The 8203-nt window shown below is 50.3% G+C and overlaps 1 pseudogene; it reads right to left on the bottom strand.

Annotated features, from left to right (window-relative positions):
* Window positions 1-2422: 2422 nt before the first annotated feature.
* Window positions 2423-3794, bottom strand: LOC136462653 (lysine histidine transporter 2-like; annotated as a pseudogene).
* Window positions 3795-8203: the final 4409 nt, after the last annotated feature.

Below are 8203 nucleotides of genomic sequence, written 5' to 3'. Positions count from 1 at the left end.
CCCTCCCACTCCCACTCCCCTTCACCTCCACCACACCCGCGCGCCCAGGTGGTCATGGCCTCGCCGCTCTCCTCCCCCCACCCGCCTATGCCGCACCACACCACCCTCCTGTCGCCGATGCAGGGCAAGTCCCGTGGTCCCAAATCTAGGCTAGAGCAGCCCCCTCCAGCAAACGCTTCCTTGGAGACGGCCCCTCTCCCCGGTAGCGCCGGTTTCGGGTCCGGGGCTCTTCTGCCGTCCTCGGTGCCGGTCGATGCAGTGTGCCCATCTGTTGTCGATCTGCTCTGATCCCCGTCGTCTGTGTCCAAGTCAGGGTCTTTTGGGCCCCTTGGCTCCCCGGAGGCCGCCGCGGAGCCAGCGGCCACCCCCCGCTCCTCCTCCATCTCGCCGGCCGCGGCTTCGTTCTTCCTAGGTTGCTCCTCGGGAGGGTGCACAAGCGTCGTCGGTGGGCAGACGACGACGACGGCGGCGAGCTAAGACTCCGACGACGACCCCCAACAACCTACCTAGATGCTAGTCGTCGCCGGCCAAGCCGGTAACTGCATCCCCGCCGCGCGCCCAAACTCTTGTGGTTCTGGGCCGTGGTGGAGCGAACGCAAGACGGCAAGGGCATGGGCGAAGCCGGCCGGCCGCGCCCCCAGCTGTTGTGCGGACTGCCTGCTCAGCCTGTGGATGTCCGCGTCCCTGCCCGCCAACGCCTCGGCCTCCGCGGACGGGTCTCCGCCCCCAATGCCGATGGGTCGCGGAAAATCCTCCACCGGCAAGAGATGCGACCTGCGGGCGCCGTGGTTGAGCCTCGTCCAAAACAACTCCTGCAAGCCCAGAGGATCCCTGCAGAGCTTCGCGACACGTGTTTCAATTGTCTGTCCTACTCGCACCAAGTAGCGACTTGCCGGCTGCCACGGCGTTGCCTGCACTACCACGGCTTTCGCCACCTCGCCAAGGATTGCAAGCGGTTGTATGTGTCACCTTCGGGAGTAATGCCTTGTTTTGAGTAAGTTTTTTGTGGCTGTGCTTAATTCTCTTACTTTGTCTTCTTCAGGGACGTGAGATGTAGTTTTTTTCAAATCTCATGGAAATTTTGACAGTTATTGCAGTCATTATTTAGCCTCTGCTTCAACATGTGAAAAACTGAATGCATGTAAACAGTATGCTTAGGTGAAGGGCGGGCCTAGTGCAAGCGGTAGAGTCTTATCGTCTGTGACCGGAAGGTCCCGGGTTCGAGTCGCGGTCTCCTCACATTGCACAAGCGAGGATAAGACTTACCACTGACACCCTTCCCCAAACCCCGCACAGAGCGGGAGCTCTCTGCACTGGGTACGCCCTTTACGTAAACATCATGCTTAGGTCTTCTTGTGGTGCTGTAGGATAATTGTCCTACAACTTGGCAACTAGTGATAACAGTAAAATAAAATATAATATCTTATTTACCTGTGTCAGTATCATTGAAAATAAATAAAATAATATGTATTTAGTACATTCATCAGAAAAAGGCCGGAGCTAAATAAAGCTAGGCGACAGCACTCAAATAAGACAGCAGATAAAATGAAGACAGGAAAAGTTAAATGAATTTGCCTTGATGCTGAATCTATTGAAGGAGATGTTAAAAAGAGAATGAGCATCTCCTTTTTGGGCTCTAACTGTGGTAGTGGAGTTCTGACGTTTCTCATAGAGCTGGTCGCAACGCCATGTTTATGCATCAGCGTTGTTTAGACCTGGCAACTCGATCTATGCTCGAACGGTCTCCATAGCTCAAGATCGAGGCAACTGGCGGTGCAATGACAGAGAGATGAAACAGCTCAATGCCGTATCCCCACGAACATGCTTAGGAGACCAAGAGGATTCTAAATTTCAGATGCCTCCCCGTCCTAGTGCGACGGAGTTTTCCTTTCCTACGAGCTAAGGGATGCTGAATCGCGAGCCCAAAACTGAAACTGAATTGTGGAGAGTAAATTGAAACTGAAACTGAAACTGAAAAGTTGGTCTTGGCAACGCCGTATATATATATGCAACAGAGATGTGAGATGTAGCCTGTTTATCAAATCTCATGGAAATCTTCAGTTATTGCGATCATTATTTAACCTCTGCTTCAACATGTGAAAAACTGAATACATGAAACCAGCATGGGGTTAGGTCTACTTGTGGTGTTGTAGGATAATTATCCTCCTACTAGGCAACTAGTGATCATTGAAAATAAATAAAATAATATGTATTTAATACATCATCAGAAAAGCCTGGAGCTAAATAAAGCCAGGCCGATAGCAGAGCACTCAAGTAGGACAGCAGATAAAGAAATGAAGACAGGAAAAGTTAAATGAATTTCCTTTGATGCTGTATCTGGCCGGTTAGTTGATTCTGTGCCCAATAGCGCCTTCTTCCTCCCTGGATAGATACAATGCGATGCATCCATGGGCATGGCAGGCTACGAGTAGAACTTGAAATTCCTGGCCTCATGGATGATCTGCCTCATGCCTCCAACAGGGGACGCGAGCATCAGGAGCACCCCAATGGCGATGCAGAAGACGTTGACGAACCAGGTGAACCCGTACCTCCTGGGCCTCTTGAGCATCAGCCAGATGACGCAGGGGATGAAGTAGGTGGTGGACGCGAACCCGAAGCCGCCGAAGAACCCTAGCAGGCCGTCGAAGAAGGGGAACATCATGCCCACGAACATGGTGGCCAGCACGTAGGCGGAGCGGGCGGCGAGGTGGAGGCGGAGACCCGGCACGAAGCGGAGCCTCTTCACCAGCACCGTCTCCATCATGTCGAACACCGGCATGGCGAACACCTGGTAGCTCCCCACGACGTGGACCGCCACCATGAGGTTCGTCGCCGCCACGAGCCAGCGCGGCCGCTCTAGCGAGATGAGCGCGTTGGGGTCCACCGTGCTGCCGAAGGCGTAGTAGCCGGCGAAGGCGACGGCGAAGTAGCAGAGGGCGACGACGGCGTAGGCGGCCACGACGCCCTTCCACATGGTCTTCTTGGACGGCTGCTCCGGCATGGACGGGATGGTGGCCTGGATCTCCAGCACCACGTTGTGCCCCGCGTACGCGAACGCCACGGCACCCAGCGCGTTCAGCACGCCGAACACCTTGCCGGCCGTCGTCGGCGCCCTGAGCGCGTAGTCTACTGAGGCGCCGGTGGCGCCCTTGGCGGCGGACAAGGAGAAGGCGATCATGGAGTAGGTGAGCGACATGACGGCGGCGGCACCGGACACGGCGGAGATGGAGTTGAAGTTGGGGAACTGCGAGAGCGGGAGCTGGACGGCGGCGAACATCATGATCCAGAAGGGGAGGCGGATGTCGGCGACCCCGCCGACGCACAGGGCGCCGGCGCCGCCGCAGAAGAGGTCGTGCGCCTTCTTGAGCGACTGGCCCACGGTGACCATGTAGACGATGTCGGTGCCAACCTCGACGACGAGCGCTGCTGCGGTACGATGATCCAGAGGCCGAGGCGGTCCCCGAACGCCTTCTGCCCGAGCTCGTGGTACCGGTCGAACCGCTTCCCGGGCACCATCTCGTGCATCTCCACCATCTGCCACAGCGTGTAGAGCGTGACGGCGAAGGAGCCCACGATGGCGATCACGATGTGGAACGCCGAGTAGTACCCCCGAGCTGAGACATGGCGAACGGCAGGCCCAGCACGCCCGCGCCCACCATGGCCGTCACGTTGTGGAACGCCGAGTAGTACCACTTGGCGGGGCGCGATGACGTGATGGGGAGCCACTCGTCCAGGCTCCTCACACGACGCTCCTCCTGCCTCCGCTCCTTCACCGTCTCCGCGTACTCCACCAGCACGTCCGGAGCCGGCGGCGCGAGGCCACTGCAGACGCCATCTTCCTCTTGTTATCGTCGTCGTCGACGACGACGGTCGCCGTACGTGCGCGCGGCTAGAGCTTCAAGCTGGCCTTCGAGAGATCAACTCTATGCAGTGCAGGCGTGCTCGGGTTTCACTGATCGTCGATCGATCTGTTTTGGAAGGTGGGCGGGTTGGCGCGCATATTTATGGCCCGCCGGCGCGAACGAATTAACGAGAACGAGACTCGATCGGTTTATTTTCCAAAGAAGACGGCTCGGATTGGTAAGTAAGCACGGAGGTAGTGACCTGCTCTCTGTGTCCGCGTTCCAAAATCCAAATTATTGCTAGTACGAGTCGGTTTGTTTTTCCAGACATAGTATAGTTTTTACTCTCTCCATTGTCCATTCCAAATTATAAGACATTTTGGTTTTTTTAGACATAGTATCGTTTTTCTATACATTTAGATATTATTAGATATACAGTATGCCTATATACATAGCCAAAACAATGCATCTAAAAAAATCAAAACGTCTTATAATTTGAAATGGAGAAAGTAACACATATAGCGTCTAGGGTTTTAAATAGGCCAAGCTCCGCTGTAATTGTTTCATAGGGTCCATTGCTACGCCTATAGTTATAGATGACCAAATAAACGGCATACAGCCTGTTCGGCAGGCCGTAAACGGTCGTGGATTATTTACTGCTGGCTGTTTTGGTGTGAGAGAAAAATACTATTTCAGCTTATAATCCACGATCGTATACGAACAAACGAACAGGCTGATAGTCTGGCCCGTTGAGGCATGACCTGATAACGGTTAGGACGGCATGGTCCTATTAGCAAATTGTGTTGTGTCGTGCTTGCCCATGGGTTATGCCTTCGGTCCATGCATGACCCTACAAACATCTTAATCGAGGCGGGTCACCCAGATGGAACACTAAGCCCATCCTCTGTTGAGGCCAAGCTACACGCCTGTAACGCTGTCGCCCCTCGTATATAAGGGGAGGAGAGGAACACGCACATCGTGCCTGTGCCATACGTCGCCACTCGTAAGCTGCGGACGATGCAACTACGCTCGTGCCCCGGCAATCGCCTCCCACGATGGTGAGGTCGCGCCTTGCGTCGTCACTCTCTCATGGTGGAGGGTGGTAAGGGGAGCCTGATGATATGGAGTCCGCGAGGGAGGAGGAGAGGAGGACGATGGCAGATGTGACGGGACTCGGGGGAGGGGAAATCGTGGGCAAACATGGAAGTAGAAGCGGACGTGAGAAGTGGCAACGGTGGGTGGGAGTGTTGGGCGGCTAGCGTTTAGGAGTTAGGATTTAATTTATATAGGTGGGGAGTCAGGATAGGCCAATCATTTGTGTTATCCCGGTCAGGTTGGGCTAGGCCGGCACGCAGGCTGAGGGAGCGGCTTAGGCATGGCCCACCCATCGGAATAGGCCAGCATGAGCATGACGACCATCGGGTTGTGTCGTCCCTAGGCCTGGCCAAGGGTCAGGCCCATGGGCCTCAGGCCATATGGCCATCTGTATCTACGATACTGCCAATTGTTCTGTCGTTGCCGCTAACACATCGCTATATCTCTGCTAAACACCGCTAGTATTTAGCTTAGCCATGAAATATTTTTAGCACCGCTAATCTTGAAGAGGCAAGTATTCTTACTCCAGGTAAATATAATATAACACTCTATTGTGTTATATGTTTAATAAATGATTCACTGAACCATTGAATAATTATTGAATTGTTACTAGTTGAATGTTTAATTAGTATGAATGTTGATTGTAGTTGTTGATTGATTTAAAATAATGGAACTAGAGACACGTCTTATTAGAACATGTGCATGTTTGAGTATTTTTTTTTTTGGTTAATGATGAAATTTCCCTAGTAACATATTTTCGTGCATAATTCATTAAAAATTATTTTCTACAAAATCGCTAAATGAAATAGTTTCAGTTATATTTCATTGTAGCTCTTTATAGCTCCTAGAGGAACCCATACTTAAATATTTTAGCTTGCTATTTAAAACTTTTCAAAGCGTATATCTAGGTCAACGTCTCCCTCATCATCTGTCTTCCTTCCAGGCCAACGCTAGTAGCTCGAGGACGACTACACTGAGCTCTGGTGCTTGTCTAATCTGGTATCGCAGTGACGCCATGGAAGATAACCATCATACATGCATGTACATTTATCGACGTTTCATACTATCAACTAGTGAATTTGTAGTCGTGTGTCGGCTTGGATGGGTTAGCACTTGGAGACTTAGGATCTGGTTCAGGCAATCATGCCCTACATATAATTGGGTGGTTCGCTCGTGTTCCTAAACACCAAGGGCTCAATATTGGTAAAAGCGATTACAAATTAATGGGAGAGCATGAGAGCATAGAAGAAAGCTAGGGATCGAAGGGTTTCAATTGTCCACCGAGCGAAGAAGAAGGAAAGGAAGCTTGTCCCGCCTTATATAGTTGAGGGGCGGGTTACAAAAAGTAGTTGGGTTCCACATGCCGGACGGTCTTGGTGGGGCTTGCTGAAGAAGCTAACCCTTGCATCAAACCAAATGCCCCAGCTAAGGGTTGGCCTGGCCTCTCTCCGGCTCTACGCCAGGGGGGTCGGGAGAGTGCCACGTCCCTACTTAGCGAGTACCGAGTTGTTTGTGCTCAGGGCCCAATTGAGAGATGCCTCTCGACTAGCTCCGGAGCCCACACTCTCGAGTATGGATCTATTAGGGCATGGGCGCACCCTGAGGGTGTATCCCCTGAATCATCAGTAGACTAGGTGCAGTGAGTCAGGGACTTGCCGTGTTTTGATGCTTTGATACCTGGATGGTGAGGGTACCTAGGTATAGGTACTCACCAGTAACACAGACCTCTTTGTGATTTTTGGGAATCGTGGGGTGGTCCCATCGGTTGGCCTGTGAGCGTGTCTCATCGTGGACTCGTGGTTGTATTCCACTGGTTCACGCGAGCCTCCAAATGGTTGGGAGAACCATTTGAAGGGTTAGATAATTGTCGCTCGTCATGACATGGGCGGACCCATGGCGGCATACCCTGTGGGGCAGCCCTACACTACTTAACACTGGATTATAACTCTTTACATAGCGAAATTTGCAACATACGTAACTATTACATCTTGTTGGCCCAGTGGTAAGCCTCTTGCTCTGCAATCTAGAGGTCGCTAGCACAATCCTTGGCAGCCTCACTTTTTGTTTTTATTTTCCATTTTGCATTCCTTTGCAGCTATGTACAACGCGCCGTTCTAAATTCCCATTTTCTTATGACCCCTTTAAAATTAAGTATAGATAATACACTTCATTCTTTAGTTTTTCTATTTTTTATCCTCTCTTGTTGTGTCCCATGAGACCTCATGTGTCTTTATTTTTGTTTTTTCAATTTTTTATCCCCACTAGATATTATAACTATAAATAATACACTTCATCCTTTATTTTGCAATTTTTTCAACCCATCTTGTTGTGTCCTGTGAGACATATACAACCATGAAATGGAATGGAAATCGGTAGCTGTGTGTAGTGTCGTGTCCACTTTACAAAGTCTGCACTCCAACATTAGTTGTGCATCAGGAAAATTTTCGAGCAGCATACCCTGCAGTAAAGTCCTAGGTCCGCCACTACCTGTTGATAGGACAACTAATTGAAAGACATGTTCAAGAAGGACAAATGGGGAAGTTGAATATAAGACTTGAGAAAAACTTTAAGCTTTCTATACCCATTACTCATTCTCTAAATGCTGAGAGTGAGACAATTCCTAAGGAAGACCCAATGAAAGAGGTTAAGGTTGCATCTCTTGATAATTTAATTGAATACAACCTTGAGCATGATGCTCAGTTCTTCATCGAGGAAGAAGAGGAAAATCCTACGGAGTCTGAACCTCTTGATGAATTACTAGAACCACCTAAGCCCACCATTGAACTTAAACTCCTGCCTTCTGGTCTTAGATATGCTTTTCTTAATAATGATCAGGATTCTCCTGTGATCATAAGTGATAAACTTTCTCAGGAAGAATCCATATGCTTGCTAATTATCCTAGAAAAGCATCGTTTTGCTTTTGGCTATTCACTACAAGACCTTAAGGGAATTAGCCCTGTTGTTTGCACCCATTACATCTCTATAGATCCTAACTCTATACCTTCTAGGGAGCCCCAGCGTAGGCTTAATAATGCGATGAGAGAGGTTGTTAAGAAAGAAGTTTTGAAACTCTTGCACGCCGGGATCATCTATCCAGTGCCGCATAGTGAGTGGGTTAGCCTTGTTTAAGTTGTGCCTAAAAAGGGAGGCATGACTGTTGTTAAAAATGAAAAAGAATGAATTAATCCCCCCCAAGAACCATCACTGGATGGTGGATATGTATAGATTACCGAAAACTTAACAAGGCAACAAAGAAAGATCACTTT

This window comes from Miscanthus floridulus, chromosome 7 (genome assembly GCF_019320115.1).
Source record: "Miscanthus floridulus cultivar M001 chromosome 7, ASM1932011v1, whole genome shotgun sequence".
Classification (NCBI taxonomy): domain Eukaryota; kingdom Viridiplantae; phylum Streptophyta; class Magnoliopsida; order Poales; family Poaceae; genus Miscanthus; species Miscanthus floridulus.
Note: the sequence above shows the minus strand (reverse complement) of the source record. Positions and strands in the feature narration are given on the sequence as shown.